The following is a 14,651-nucleotide window of genomic DNA, read 5'->3' as shown; positions in this document are numbered from 1 at the left end:
CTGACTGAGCCACCCAGGCGCCCCTACCTGTCAAACTTTTTAACGCACATCAATTTTGACCCAGCAATTCTGCTTCTAGGAAATTATCCTACAGATAAATGTGTGTATGTGCAAAGTGACATATATACCAATATTACTGCAGCATTTCTTCAGCAAAAGACTGGAAAGAGCTCAAATGTCCATCAAAAGGGGACTTGTTAAACAGATTATAGTATGCCATACAATGGAATAGTAAAGCATCATTAAAACAATGAGAACATATTTAATGGGTTGGTTTGGAATCATCTCCAAGATACAAAAAAACCGAAGTCCTGTGTGAAGACCAGTATATGGAGTACGTTCCCATTTGCGCTAAGAGAGGGGAGGAATGACTTTTTACCATTTGTAACAGGAGTGGGAGATTTTATGCACAGATGTTTGGGTATGCTTGGAATATCTCTGGACAGGTACCTGAGGACAGGTCAAGTTGGTCCCCTCTGGAAGGGGAAGTAAGTGGCTGGGAGGAGACTTTACCTTCTATACCTTTGATATTTTGAATCATGAGAATGAATTACCTATTAAAAATAATATTAAAATTATGATTTTTTTCTTTAAAAAAAAGAATAATGATGCAAAAAAGGGAGAGAAGAAAGACCAAGTGTACTTTCCTTTCTTTGTAGCTGAAGCAAAGCTGACCCAACTTGGTTCCCAGCAAGGTGGCTTTCCTTTCTCCTTTTTGGGCTCTTCCAGCAGCCATGCTCACAGACACTTTAGGAAATGGGTTGTCTGTAACATCTCATCACCGAACCACACTTTCCATACTTTGGGGTTTTCAGGTCTTCCCGTCGAGTGGGGCACAGCTGACCCTATAGGTAGGGGACATGAATCCCAAGCAGCACTGATTCTGGGCAGGGAACATGTACTCTTTCTGAGAAAACTATGTGCATTACATACCTCTGCAATGCAGAACCCTGGAGGGAAAAAAAAAGGCTTAACCCCAGCCAAAAAGGTGGAGAGAGAAAGAGAGATTGAGAGGGAAAGGGGAGAGCAAGAAAGGGAAGGAGAGAACAAAGAGAAGCAACTGGATGTCCATCAACATGGTGCCGCCATACCGAGCAATGCTCCACGTCACGCAGCCATTACACAGAAGAGGTGATCCTTGGTGCTCAGTTGTTATTTATTGTTCATTCTCCATGTCCCACAGCTGTGCTCTATGCCAGGAGCATGGGGTGAGTAAAAGAACCACAGATGTGGTAAAGCTTGATCAAAGAAACAAAACTCTTGAAGAATTCATCAGCCTGGGTTTGGAAAGAATGGAAGGGGCTTCCTCGCTTGGAAAGTAGTACAGGTGAGAGAGAGTTGGGCTGGGGAACTAGTCCACATCTTGGAATGTGTCCCCATATCTCCTATTATCTTACTGCAGTAACAATAGCTTGACACAGCCATCAACAGCAATCCTGTATTTAGAGAATGATTTTGCAGCTTCTTGAACTTGTAAATATTGTTTCTCTGGTTGGACAATAACCTTATAAGGGTGTCATTATTCTACCAATTCAGCTCCCTGCCCACTAGAACTCTCCACTTATTTGGAGAGATAGGATTTGCACTTGAAGTGAACATAAAAGAAGGAAGTTCACAGATTTGGAAGACCCAAGTTCTCCTTTGGCCTTTGGTCAAAACTAGTGTCATCTTGAGCAACCCTTCCTGCCAGGGCCAGGCCTCAAGTCAGACACTCACCTCGGGTATAAACTTGAAGGGGCACCAAAAAATTCAGTAGTTAAGGTAGAGAGGATTTTAAGGCACAGTTTTCAAAAATTAATGCAAAAAAAATCCATAATGAACAAAATACCAAAGTTTTCAATAGATATGGAATCAGTATTACTGATTTCTCCTTTAGCCGCAGGCTCCAATATGCTCAGAGCACTGCTTCCTGGGCCCCATTTCCCCCATCTGTGAGTCAAGAGTGTTGGACTCTTTGGCCTCCAAGGAGCCTGCAGAGCCCTGATGCTTTATGGCATGGTGATGAAGTGCCATTGAAGAATTAGCGAGCACTTAGCCAAGTGCTAATTGTATAGCCCAGACATCATTGTAGGTGAGTGACACCAAGTCTTCAGAGAGACAACAGGACAGCAATAGAGTTAAGAAAGCTGGAAGAGATAACATTTGGCCAACTTTCTCTCTTTCCCTGGGCACAACCTTGTCTAGGCAACCATGGAGGGGAGAAAAATCCTCTCCCTGCCTCCTTCCTAATCTTCCCCAGGAAATAGGCTCATATCCAGCCAGAGCACAGAGAGAGCCTCATTCATTCATATGTGGCTTGTGGTCTAGCGACCTGCTGGCTAACAAAGCTTTCTAAGGATATCTGGATATCTGGAAGATGCTTGGTAACCTACAGGTGAAGGTGGACTTGGAGGTGGAGAGAAAGCAGAGAGGCATTTGCTCTGGTTGTCCTTGGAAACTCTCAGTGCTGGCCTTGGTTCCTCCCTTGCTCCAAGATGGGTGAAAATCATGGCTGGCTCTCTCATTGTCTTCCTAAAGACACCCTTGTATTCACCGACTCTCCTAAGGTCAGCATGCAATGCATGAGAAGAACTATGGATTCAGAGCTTAAGAAATTCTATGGATATGTCAAGACAAATGAGCCAAAAGTCACATAGTTGGGGATCTCATTTACAAAGTGAATCATTTGCATCTCCATATCACCTGAGTCAAGGAAGATGTTCCTCAGTGAGACTCTGGAAATCAACACCCCACGCTGGGGCTGCAGCTCCATCCCTTGGGACAGTCTTGCTGCTGGTGGGACCCAATTTCTTCAGACCCCGATTTCAGACGTGCTTTCCCTGAAACTTCACCCTCTGGGAGATGAAGACTCATCTCTGCAAATGTCATTCATCACTAGAAAGTGGCTGGGGCCTCTCAGGTCTTGTTCAGATCAACAGGATGAGAGTCTGGCTGTTCAGGAAAACCCACCTTTTCTCTTTTGGCCCCAGTGACCCTTGGGCACTTGCTGAGCAGCAGTAAGGGACAGCTGAAGACAAGTTGCATTGGAAAAACCAGCCGCCTCCACCCTGAGTGGGAATAATAGCTCCCTTCATGGGGCTGCTCTGGGATGCCAGGGTATCCAGGCCCCAGAGTGAGGAAGTGAATCAGCCCTTCCCAGCCTTCAGTGACCCGGCTGGCTCAATACCCTTTGGTACTGTGGCATTTGGACGTGTTTTGTCAAAAACTAATGAACATCTCACTTAGGCGCTGGAAACAAACATAAACCCCAGCCAGTTCTTACACTTGCTGAGAATGAATAACTCCCTTTGGCTTCCCAGGCAGCTGGGCCCAACAAGTGAATTTAGAGGCTAAGGCTGAGTCGCTGGCCCTCACATGGACTCATCCATCAGAGTGTGACCCAGGCTGGCTGCCTGGCCCCAGAGTAGCCGTTCTCAACTTCGTGTGCACGCTGGGATCACCTGGGGGCTTAAACAACACGGGTGCCTGGGTTTCACCCCCCACAAATACTGGTTTCATTTGTCTGGGGTGCAGTCACAACACGGGGAGTTTTAAAAGCTTCCTGATATGTAAGTGATTCTAATATGCAGTCAAGTTGGGAAGCAGTGCCCTAGCCCAGTGCTTCTCAAACTTGATGTACAAACAGATGACCTCAGGATCTTATTCAAAGGAAGGTTCTGATTCAGTAGGGCTGGGGCCCGAAATTCTGTATTTCTGACATGTTCCCAAGTGATGTGATGTTTCTGGTCTGCAGGACACATTTTGAATAGCAAGGACATGATGCATCGTCCAGTATGATAACTACTGGCCACATATGGCCATTTAATTAAAGTTTTAAAAATTAAAATGAAATAAACTTAAAAATTCAGTTCCTCAATTGCATTAGCCACACTTCAAGTGCTCAAGCACCACACGTGGCTAGTGGCTACCATACTGAACAGCACAGACACTGAATGTTACCATCATCACAGAAAGTTCTATCAGGTAGCTCTGTCTTGAAGGATCTCTGTGTCTCTGACACCCCATTCGAGGGGCCAACTCTTGAAATGTGATTGAAGCTCTCTTGAGGGCAAGGACTAGAACACATTTCTTTTGTTCTCCGTGCAGAGTGTGCATGCTCTGGACCTGTAGTAAGTGCTCAGTTAATGCTTGCTCGGGTTAGAGCACTAACGCCTTTGTTCATGGACTACCACCATATAAACACTGGTTGATTAACTGATGTCTACTTGGGCACCAATTACATTCTTGTAGATTTGCAACCAGGACAACTCAGCATGGCAGAGATGAATCACCAGGTTGCACTGGAAATGCTCGCCTACCTCTGGCTGGCCCATGAATCAGGCAAGAAAACGCAGGGTCCCAGGTGATCCCTGTCAGAGCATCTGTCATCATTAGTCATTATAACCCAGAAGATGGGCTGAGATGCACCCACCTTCCACCCAATTCAGAGATGACAAATCTGGACATGCTCTCTCTCTCTCTCTCTCTCTCTCCCACACACACACACTCTCTCTCTCTCTGCCTTTCCCCCTGGGTCTTGGGGAAATGGAAATGTCTGGAGACATCCTGCTTTCTATTTCTCTATTTCTGGGTAACCCCTCTCCCTCTTCTTGGGCAGCCAGCATGGACCCAGGAGACAAGTGGGGCTGGGAGAGAGGTGCTGAGTCCCAGGGGGAGAGGAGCTTCTGGGTGGGAAAACTTTCATCCAGTTGATCTCTTATTTTAGCTTATTTCAGATTCCATTGATAGGTCCTTGATAGTAAAAACTAAATTCTGCTAGGATTAGGGTCAAGGGGACAGGGAAACAGACTAGAGCTGGTGCCTCTCATCACAAAACCACATGCAGCTACCCTACTTTACAGATGAAGCCTCTGAGGCCCAGAGAATAAAGCAATTAGATCAAGATCACACAGCAAATTAAATGCACAGGCCAGTGCAAAATTTAGAGTTCCTAAGTCCAAGGCCAGTGTTCTTTTCACCGCTTCATGCCCAAGAGATTTGCAAGAATGTACATGCCGTTCAAGAGAAGAAATAGAATATTGCATAAATTTGTGTCTCTAAGACGATACATAACATAGGTGTTTTTGAAATGTTTGCTGGAAAAGATGGTAAATGAAATTGCTTTTTTCCTGCTTTCTCACTCCCACTTGTCACATCCTACTGCTGGATTCACCTTGCACACACTCCTTCTGGGATGACTAACCCCCTCCGCTGCCCCCACATATCTCAGCGTTAAAGCAACATCTTTAATGAGTAACTCATCATGCATAAAGAGGTTGTGATGAGCACTGCAACCACAGAGAATGTTTCCAAGCTGGTAGAGAAGGGCAGCTCCGTTTGTGAGCCTACGGATACACCCCCCTGCACATTCGCAAGCTGTGCAGCCCAAGGCACCAAAGTGGTAAAAAGTCAGCTCTTAATAAACATATCCTCCAGCGTTTCTCAAATCTCCTTTCTTTCTCCCTACCCTGGCACCGATCATGTTACTTACCAGTTCTCAGGCTAGACAACTATCCCAGGGTTATCACCATTCAGTGTTATGTCCACTGAGAATCTGTGCTAGACAAAAGGAATCCCTGCCCTTTAGTTTAATTCCAAGAACAAATACACCAGACTGGACAGACACTCACAGGCATTAATATTAGGGGACTCTAACATCTGCTAAGCGCTGTCATTTAAAAGACTTCTGGTAGGTGCTCGCCAAGAATAAACACAGTCACTGAATTCACAAGGAGAATGTTAAGTATTTACAACCCTTATAGAAGAGTGATGTGACCTCCACTGACATTTGCTAAATCACACTCCTCAGCCCACGGGCTCCTGGGCACTTTGCCTGCAATTGTGACCCTCTGCCACCAGGTGGATATTCGGTTGTATCTGTGGACAGTTTGAATAACCTGGCGCATGCGGTTTTCTATTTAAATATACCTTCCCTGACCAAATAGAACCCTCTGTAAATGCAGTTAAGTATAAAGATTACAAAGAATCAGAATACATAATTTAAATTTTTTTTAATGTTTATTTTTGAGATGGGGAGACACACACACACACACACACACACACACACAATGCAAGTGGGAGAAGGGCAGAGAGAGAGGGAGACACAGAATCCCAAGCAGGCTCCAGGCTCTGAGCTGTCAGCACAGAGCCCGAGGCGGGGCTCGAATTCACAAACCGCAAGATCGTGACCTGAGCCGAAGTCAGACGCTTAACTGACTGAGCCACCCAGGTGCCCCAGGAAAATATAGAAACAAAGCTCCATAATTCTAAGCAAGATTTAAAGACATAGGAACACCAAGATAGGATGAGGCATCTTTTTCACTCATTTTGAATCGTTCTCCCTCCCTGGAAAATGTCACACTGTCCCTGTCCTGACCCGAGAAGAACTAACTTCTCCCTCTCTTTGAGTTAGGTCCTCTCAAGCTCCTCATCCAACCGGATCAAAAAGCCTTGCAGGTGGTTTCCCCCAAATCTTATCTTTCGACAGTCAAATCAAACTTGTCTTCTTGTTTAACCTGATAACGGTGGAGGTCAGCTGCTATTTTCGTCTTCCCAGCCTTCATGACAACGTGACAAGGTCCCGGTCTCCTTCTTAGGGAAAAGCTGCGCCCGAGTATCCAATCCACATATTCCCGGTGCCAAGGATGCTTTTCAGGTAATACTGAAAGTTTGTGCACCCAGAGCTTGTGTTACGGATTTTAAGATAATTACAACGTCTTCAGCTGAAAACCTCAAACTGCAGGATGTTCGTTGATCAGCCTCGACGCTGTTAGTTGTAATCCGAACTCGTGGAGACATAACCGGTAAGACAAAAAATGTTAATGCGACTTGATTAAACACAGAGAAGTGGTATTGTTTCTGTATGGGGTGACGAGACAGAGGGGATGAGGGTCAGTAACTAGGGCAGTGGCCAAGGAAAGCGGTGCTGAGGATGAGAAACACGACTCTGAGCCTCCTCTGTAAAGCACTCCACATCTGTTACTTGATTTGTCCTCACCATGAGCCCATGAGCACATTGCTGTTATCCTGGTTTTATAGATGAGATTCAGAGAGGCTGCGTGATTCGCCCAAGGGGGCAAATCTAGGAAGTGCACTTGCCGTGTTGAACCTGAGCGGGTCGAAGGGCAACCCTCATTTCTTTTTATGTGACCCAAGAAAACAGTAAGGATAGATGTGTTTCTAGGTACTGCGAGGGTGACACTAGACTGATGTCCTGGCGGGCTGGCACAGGTGACAACCGGATGCCCGCGGGATTCTTTACTCTCGCTTGATTGCATGGGAAGGAAATGCTCGGACAACCAGCGGAGGACTCCAGGGCGGGGTCCCTATGGGACAAGGAGCAAACCCCGTTGTGGGGGCCTTGCTGGTCACATAGCTAAGCTGCCAGAGGAAGAGACTTATCATTGGGGGTGAAGGTGGGGGTGGAAGAAGGCAGATCTCTGGAGCTCGGAAGGAGATTAGTAACGCCGGTGTAGCACAGGTGTGACCAAGCTGTCCTCATTGCCCAAGGCTGTGTCAAGAGCGAGTCTCAGTTAAAGGCCAGGACAGAGTGCTTCCGTACAGGGCATGGCCATCACACCTCATCACAACATATTACCATGTATTTACCTCTTATTTTGGCTTTTTATGTGAGTATCTCCTGGGGGTGGGTAATCTCCTTGAGGATAGGATCCATATTAAATAGATCTTTCTTTGTGTCCCCCACACCATTTACCAAGTGCCTAGGGCATAGCTGGTGCTTAGCACAGTGGAGCTGAAGACACAGGAAGGGGAGGGGACCGGAAGGAGGACGGGGTTGGGGGGGGCAGTCAAGAAGGACTCCAAGGCTCTGAGGGAGGGGTTTCAAGGGCAGCGGGTGGGTGTCAGCCGAGGAGCTGGCCTGCAGGCTAGAGCCAGTGCGGGGCGTGAGGACAGAATGGTGCTCCGGCTGCCCCTGGACAGGTGCCTCAGGCAGGGCAGACAAGGCGCCCTCATTGGGTTTGCGGTGTGGAGAAGGGCAGTACACACTGTCCTGCTCCCTCCAGAGGTTGTTTTTGGCAGGGGAACCCACTAGAAGCTTGCCACAAGTTCCCTTGAGCTTTTCAGGGACTTCCTGGAGGGCAGCACCCCCCCCCCCCACCGGGGCAGAATAAACGTGGCTTCCAGGCGCCTGGCTTTCTCTGAAGGGTGCGCGCCCCACTAGGCCCAGAGGCATCCCCATCTAGCTCCTCGCTTTCCGTGCCGCTTCCCACCCAGGAAGAGTTCATGGGTGAGCGGCCCCGGAGAGGCAGGGCTGAGGCGCTTGTTGGGAAAGGGGTCCGACGTCAGCCTCCACTCGTCTCCTGCTCTGCCCTGACGCCGTCTCCACGGAGCTCAGGCTCTTCCTCGCACTGACCCCATTTCCCCTCAGAAATAGAACACAGGGAAAGTGACCTCCCCCCTACCACAGAAGGAGCCGGCCTTTGAGAGTTAACACGCTCACACCCCCAGCAGCAGGCCTTTCAAAGCCGTGCCCCCTCTACAACCTTCTGTCCATCCCTCTCCCTCAGCTCCTGTCCCCCAGCCCTGGACTCGGGCCCCCACCCTGCCATGCCTGCAGATGCAGGGCACGTGGGATCCCCACCGTGCAGACCACACCACTCCATCAGCCCGGGGGGGCTGGGGGGGCACAACTCACTAGCCATCACCTCCAGTCCTTAGACGGGCACTTCTCCAGCTTTAATGGGCATCTGAGTTATCTGGCGATCTCGGGAAAACGCCAGTTCTGATTTAGTAGGTTCTGTTTTTCTAACAAGGCCCCAGGGTAGGTTGGGGATGCTTGTCCACGGACCACACTGCCAGTCGCAAAGATTTAGAACACTCAACTCTGTTTTGGCACCTATGGAGACCCGCTGTGTGTACGTTATGGCCCCTGGTCTCCAGGACGTATGAGAAGAGAGTCACGTAGGCTTTCTCTACATGCGTGAAGAATAGACGAGGGAATGAACGAACGACTCAGGGCACAACCCCAAGGTACTGGCGATATGTAAGTGAGGAGTGCAAGGGAGGGAGAGAGATGGGAGACAGAAGCCACCCACTTTCACTTGTCTGGCAGGTTTGGGGCCCCTCCAGGGGTGCCCCTGGAGCCACAGAGCTGTGTCATTGCTGGACGAGTGCCCAGAGCAAAGGCTCTCTGGCTCTGGGAGACGGCGGTGGCTGGACGACCTTCCGACGCAGAACCGACTGCCTCACTCACAGCCTCTGCTGGGAGTGCTCGGACATCTCTGCATTGAGTCATTTGTGTTTTTCCCTGCACCCCAGCACCACCAAGGACTGATGAGAGAGACACACGTTCCTTAGAAGCCAGAACACCATGCACTTTAAGAAAACGCAAGACTTGGTATGAAAGGCTTATGTAAAGGAAGGAAAGAAGGAAGGAAGGAAGGAAGGAAGGAAGGAAGGAAGGAAGGAAGGAGGAAGGAAGGGAAATGGGAAGATCATCTCTGTATTTCTTCAAAAAGTAAACCTTAGGGGCGCCTGGGTGGCTCAGTCAGTTGAGCGGCTGACTTCGGCTCAGGTCATGATTTCGCGGTCCGTGGGTTCGAGCCCCGAGTTGGGCTCTGTGCTGACAGCTCAGAGCCTGGAGCCTGTTTCAGATTCTGTGTCTCCCTCTCTCTGACCCTCCCCTGTTCATGCTCTGTCTCCCTCTGCCTCAAAAATAAATAAACGTTAAAAAAAAAATTTAAAAAAAAAGTAAACCTTAAAAAAAAAAACCAACCCCAGACATCTTTCTCTCTTTTTCCGCAAAAGGCCTATCTCGTGGGAGACAAGTTGAAGTGGGAGAGCGAAGTAAGAGAGGCAGGTCTGAGGCAGACTCAGTGACAAATAGCGGCATTCATGGAGTCCTCTGCGTCTGGCCTTGATTTCATCCGGATGGCTATGTCTTATTCCCGGTGGCCCCCAAGGCTGACTCCACGCTGCTCTGGGAGCCTTGCCATGTCTTCTGCTTCATTGCCTGTTTGCCTTCTTATAGGAGCCAACCCGTGCCCTTCCTATGCCTCTGCATTTTCAAAACCCTACCTGTCCCAGAGGCCAACTTCTCCCAGGAAGCCTTCCCCAGCATTGCTCTCTGCTATTCTTTCTGTCCTTCCCTCTCTCTTTGTGTGGTTTCTTTTCTTTTCCTTTTTTTTTTTTTTTAGGAGGGTACCTTCCTTCCAGCATTTCTCAAATTCCTTTTTTCTCTTGTTTCCTTTACGAGAATTCAAAGGCAGTCTCTTCACCCTCTCTATCTCCCCGTTTCGTACAGAAGCGCTAAGCTGGAGTCACACGGGGCTAAGACAGGACGGAGGACACTGAGTGGGATTCTTGATGTTGTTTGCATTTGAAGACACATAGTAACACATTTATGCTCCTATGCGATGGAATGTACACCATGAATCTGGAAACCCTATCCTGGATAGTCCTGATTCTGTTACTCTGCCCCCAAAATGCCAAAGGAAAACATAAACACATCTTGAAAGGACGTCTGAACTGAGCCCAACCGACAGAAGCTGAATGTCACTGAACGAGGCGGACCCGCCAGCCCTCCACCACGGCTGGCTGGCCGTCTGGGTAAAGTGCGGCTAGAGGCTGAGTGAAGTGTGCGCCTTCACCACCTGCCATATTTGGGGTGGGTTTACCTCTTTGGAATGCGAGTCCTTCCTCACTTTATCACTATTTTTAAATGGAATTTGTGCAGAGGGAGAGAAAGACCCTTTCTTTCCAGTCTACCTACAAATACCTTTCCCAGTGAGTCTGTGTCTACGGAAGTCTAAATTTAATATGCCCATAAAAAGGAAAAAATAGTTGAACAGTTAGTTTGTCTACACCATACAAAAATGACTGGCTTCATCCATCTGTCTCACCGCATCGATCTGAGCTGGGGCAGATGCACTGATCGTATCTGTTTGATCGCCAAATGTTCTACCTGCTATCAGGCGTGCTATTCTCAAAGGTGTAAGTGGATGAGGAGGCCACGTGGGACCTTTGTCCTCAGCCATCCATGCTTTTCTTCCACCCAGTGGGGGAACCAGCAGCTCTTTGATACAATTCTGCAGTTCAAGGCACCGCGGCGCTTCCGCATCTATGTTGCACTGCTAGGACAGGAGATTTTTTTTACATTAAGTGAACAAACATTTATTTTCATTATGTTTCACGGAGACCTTTCTAAAATGTAATGCGTAGCTCCCTGCCTCCTCAAAGAGACCATATTAAACTCAAAGGAACATTTTCCTGGACATTGAAGTTCATCACTGTGAACCACAGCACTGCGGCAGATGCCATGAAGCTGGATACCCCCTGGTGCCATTGAGGACCATGGAGCATTTGACCCCAGCCCTCTTGGCCCCAGGCTACCATGTTCTTTATTCACTGGGTCAACTTCATATTGAGTTTTCTACCTTCTTTTCTTGTCCCTTCTTGCTGTTCTTATTGTGCTTTCGTCCCACAACTGTTTTGCTATTTTACCTCTATCTTTCTGCATCTAATTGGTGAGGTCAGATGACATTACCTGTGAATGCAATATCTAAACCATGATCAACACACCCAGGGCAAGAGGGGCTGTACTATGCATAAAATGCATATGCTTTCAGTCTGTGACGTGAATTATGGCTGCTCAGGTTTCCGAGTGGTGCTTCATCCCCTGCTCACCGGTTTATTTCCTCTTCTTTTTAGCTTCTTGGCTATGTTCTGGATAGTGAGATTGCTGGGTAAGTAATCTCCAAATCCATGATTTTTTTTTTCTCTTTTTGCCACATACAGGTTCAGTCTTAGTCTGAGTCACAAATTAGAGGTTTTGAAATGGTAGTTGTTTGGATTCACGAATGGGTAAAATATTAATATTGGTGTTTAGTTGGCTTTAGAATTTAAATAATTTCCGTAATTTATTTTGGCTTTGTTGATTTAAATTTTAAATTTTATTTTGCTTTGCTCAATTCTCTTCTCTGATGAAAAAAAAAAAATCCGCCCCCCCCCCCCCACCACAGCAAGTGGAGAATGAAACTGTATTCACAGATGAACCATGATTACTGGGAAGAATCCAGAGTTCTTATATGTAGAAAGAGTTCACTAGCAAAGATGAATCACAGCGACAGAGGATGAAATCAAGAGCAACTTAGCTCAGAAGTATGCGGCACTTTGCCGCTGGTCAAACTAGATCACTTTGAAATAGGCTTTAATTTTTTCATATACTTTAGTGTTTTCCCCAAAACTTTGTTTTCGGTTGAACTTTTATGGCCATTTCTATTTGAGGTCAGTTGTATGTAGGTCTAGCTTGATAGCTGCCTATGTATTGCTTGCATCACAAAAGAAATCATATTTTGCAACTAAATGCACTAGTCCACAGGGGGTGCACCTAAGGCATCGCTCTTGTCCCAAGGGGCTCCCAGGCTTGTTGCTAAGATAAGACCAGTTAATACAAGGGTTAAAAAAAAAATGAGGGGCGCCTGGGTGGCTTGGTCGGTTAAGCGTCTGACTTCGGCTCAGGTCATGATCTCACAGTCTGTGAGTTCAAGCCCCGCGTCGGGCTCTGTGCTGACCGCTCAGAGCCTGGAGCCTGTTTCAGATTCTGTGTCTCCCTCTCTCTCTGCCCCTCCCCTGTTCATGCTCTGTCTCTCTCTGTCTCAAAAATAAATAAACGTTTAGAAAAAAAAAAATGAAAACCACACAGAAAACATATGTATCTTACAGTGTAACTGTGGATACGGGCTACAAGTGCCAGAGGGATTCAGAAAGGCAGGGAGACATTGTGTTCTAGAGATATCCGAGAAGGCTTCTCAGAGGGGCTCTCACCCAGGGGGTCTTGGGATTTGGTCATCCTACCTTGCCGGTGGAAGATGGGACCCATGGCCCCAAGGAGGGCACTGGGACACTGTAGGCCTTAGAGCAGCTTTCTCTGGGCAGAGGCTGGGACCGAGGAAAGGCTCAGAGCTTAATGCAACCTCCTTGAACAGGAGGTGAGGAAGAGAGTGAAGGAAGGCCCCTGGCGGGTAGAGGAGTTGGAACCAGTGGTTCAGTCCCTCACCCACCTCCATCCGGACTGCACGAAAATGTGGAGCCATCTCTTTAAACAGTGACAGTTCTTTCTCTCTCTGGCCAGCACACATGCACACAAGTCCTGCACTCTTGGAATTCGGGGCTCTACTCGGGGAAGCTTCATAGCATGGGGGAGTGGAGAGAGGGAAGGGAAGCCCAGAACTCCCTGTGTAGCTTCTTCCAAGTGCCCTCAACCTCCAGAAGGAAAGCACAGCAAAAACCCCACCGCCGAGGAGGTGAGATCCGGGCAAGTCAGACCCCCAAGTCCAAGTTTCACGAAAGTTTGTATTTTTCCTAAAGTTGTTTGAGAGACCTGACAGTCCTCGGGGACAGAAAACCATCTCGTCAAGAGGAAGGTCTGTTTGGGGTCCTTGCCTCTCTAATATCAATGGAGTGAGTCACCAGGAGCCAAGAGAAGAGCATGGCTGAGCCCTGAGAAGGAGGCAGCATCCGGCCAAGATGCCCCAAGGGAGCTCACCGGGGAAGGTGAAGTGAGGTGGGAAGCAGCAAGAGGGCCAGGGGGCCAACTAGGAAATTCTGGCTTCTCCCCTGGCTCACAGAACTCGGTCCAGCTGGAGCAGCCGCCTCACTCCCTGGACCGGGCTGCAGCAGTGACCAATGTCCCTGGCCAGAACTGCTCAACCCCGGGCGGCAGTGCCCACTCCCCCCCGGGGCCCTCTCCAGGCCCCCGGCCAGGAAGAGCAGACACCACGTCTGAGCCTGGAACTAGACAGTCCCCCACCTCGGCAGCACGCACGGTTTAGTCTGGGCTCCCTCCGTCCTCTGTAGCTGCTCAAGCCCCCTTCCCAGGGCCTGCCCCCGCCCCCACACCTTCACACAGGTCTCCCTCTGTGCTGTAACACACCGGCCCCTTTCCTGGCGATTGGCTCCGGCCAACTTCTGCCAAGGCTCCAGAGGAGGCTCTTTCTTCGCAGAGCTGGGTGGGGGAGGGGCTGGGGCCTGTCGTTCCGAATCTCCAGGTGGGAGCCCCGGGGCCAGGTACTCCGGGAAGCGGCCAGAAGGCTAGAAGATAGGCCGGGGCACCTCCCCAAACTTGGCCTTGCTTGCCAGTTTCCAAGAGTTGGATTCCGGATACCATCGCGAGCTCCCCCTGCGCCCTCCTCCCCTCCCCCTGCCCTAGGTCCCAACGCGGAGCCCCGCTAACTCTCCCCCGCTGCTCCTTTCTACCGCTTTCCCTCCTCCCTCCCAAGTCTTTTCCGTCCACGGTCTAGGGCTCGCGGCCTGCGCCTCTGCAAACACCCCCCGCCCCTCCAATCTGGGCAGAACTCCGAGGGGAGGGGCCGGAGGCCCCCCTTCCCGCCTGTGGTCGGAGGGGGCAGCGCCGCAGCCCTGGGTTGGGGGGAGGACAGCAGCCGTCTCTGCGCCCCGCCCGATCAGGCCACTCGGCACACTAGGGGTGGGGGGCGGGAAGCAGGGCTAGCGGAGAGGGGGGTCCGGCCCAGGCAGGTGCGGGCTCTGGCTGGGCCCAGGCCGGCTCCGGGGGCGGGGTCTCAGGTTACAGCCCGGCGGGGGGCCGGGGGCGGCCCGCGGTTTGGGCGAGTTCGCCAGCCTCGAGAGGGGCCGGACGCATATAACGGGCTCCGCGGAGGCGAGAAGACGCAGAGCGCTGTTGGGCTGCCGGG

This window comes from Panthera leo, chromosome B4 (assembly GCF_018350215.1).
Source record: "Panthera leo isolate Ple1 chromosome B4, P.leo_Ple1_pat1.1, whole genome shotgun sequence".
In the NCBI taxonomy this organism is placed as follows: Eukaryota; Metazoa; Chordata; class Mammalia; order Carnivora; family Felidae; genus Panthera; species Panthera leo.
Note: the sequence above shows the minus strand (reverse complement) of the source record.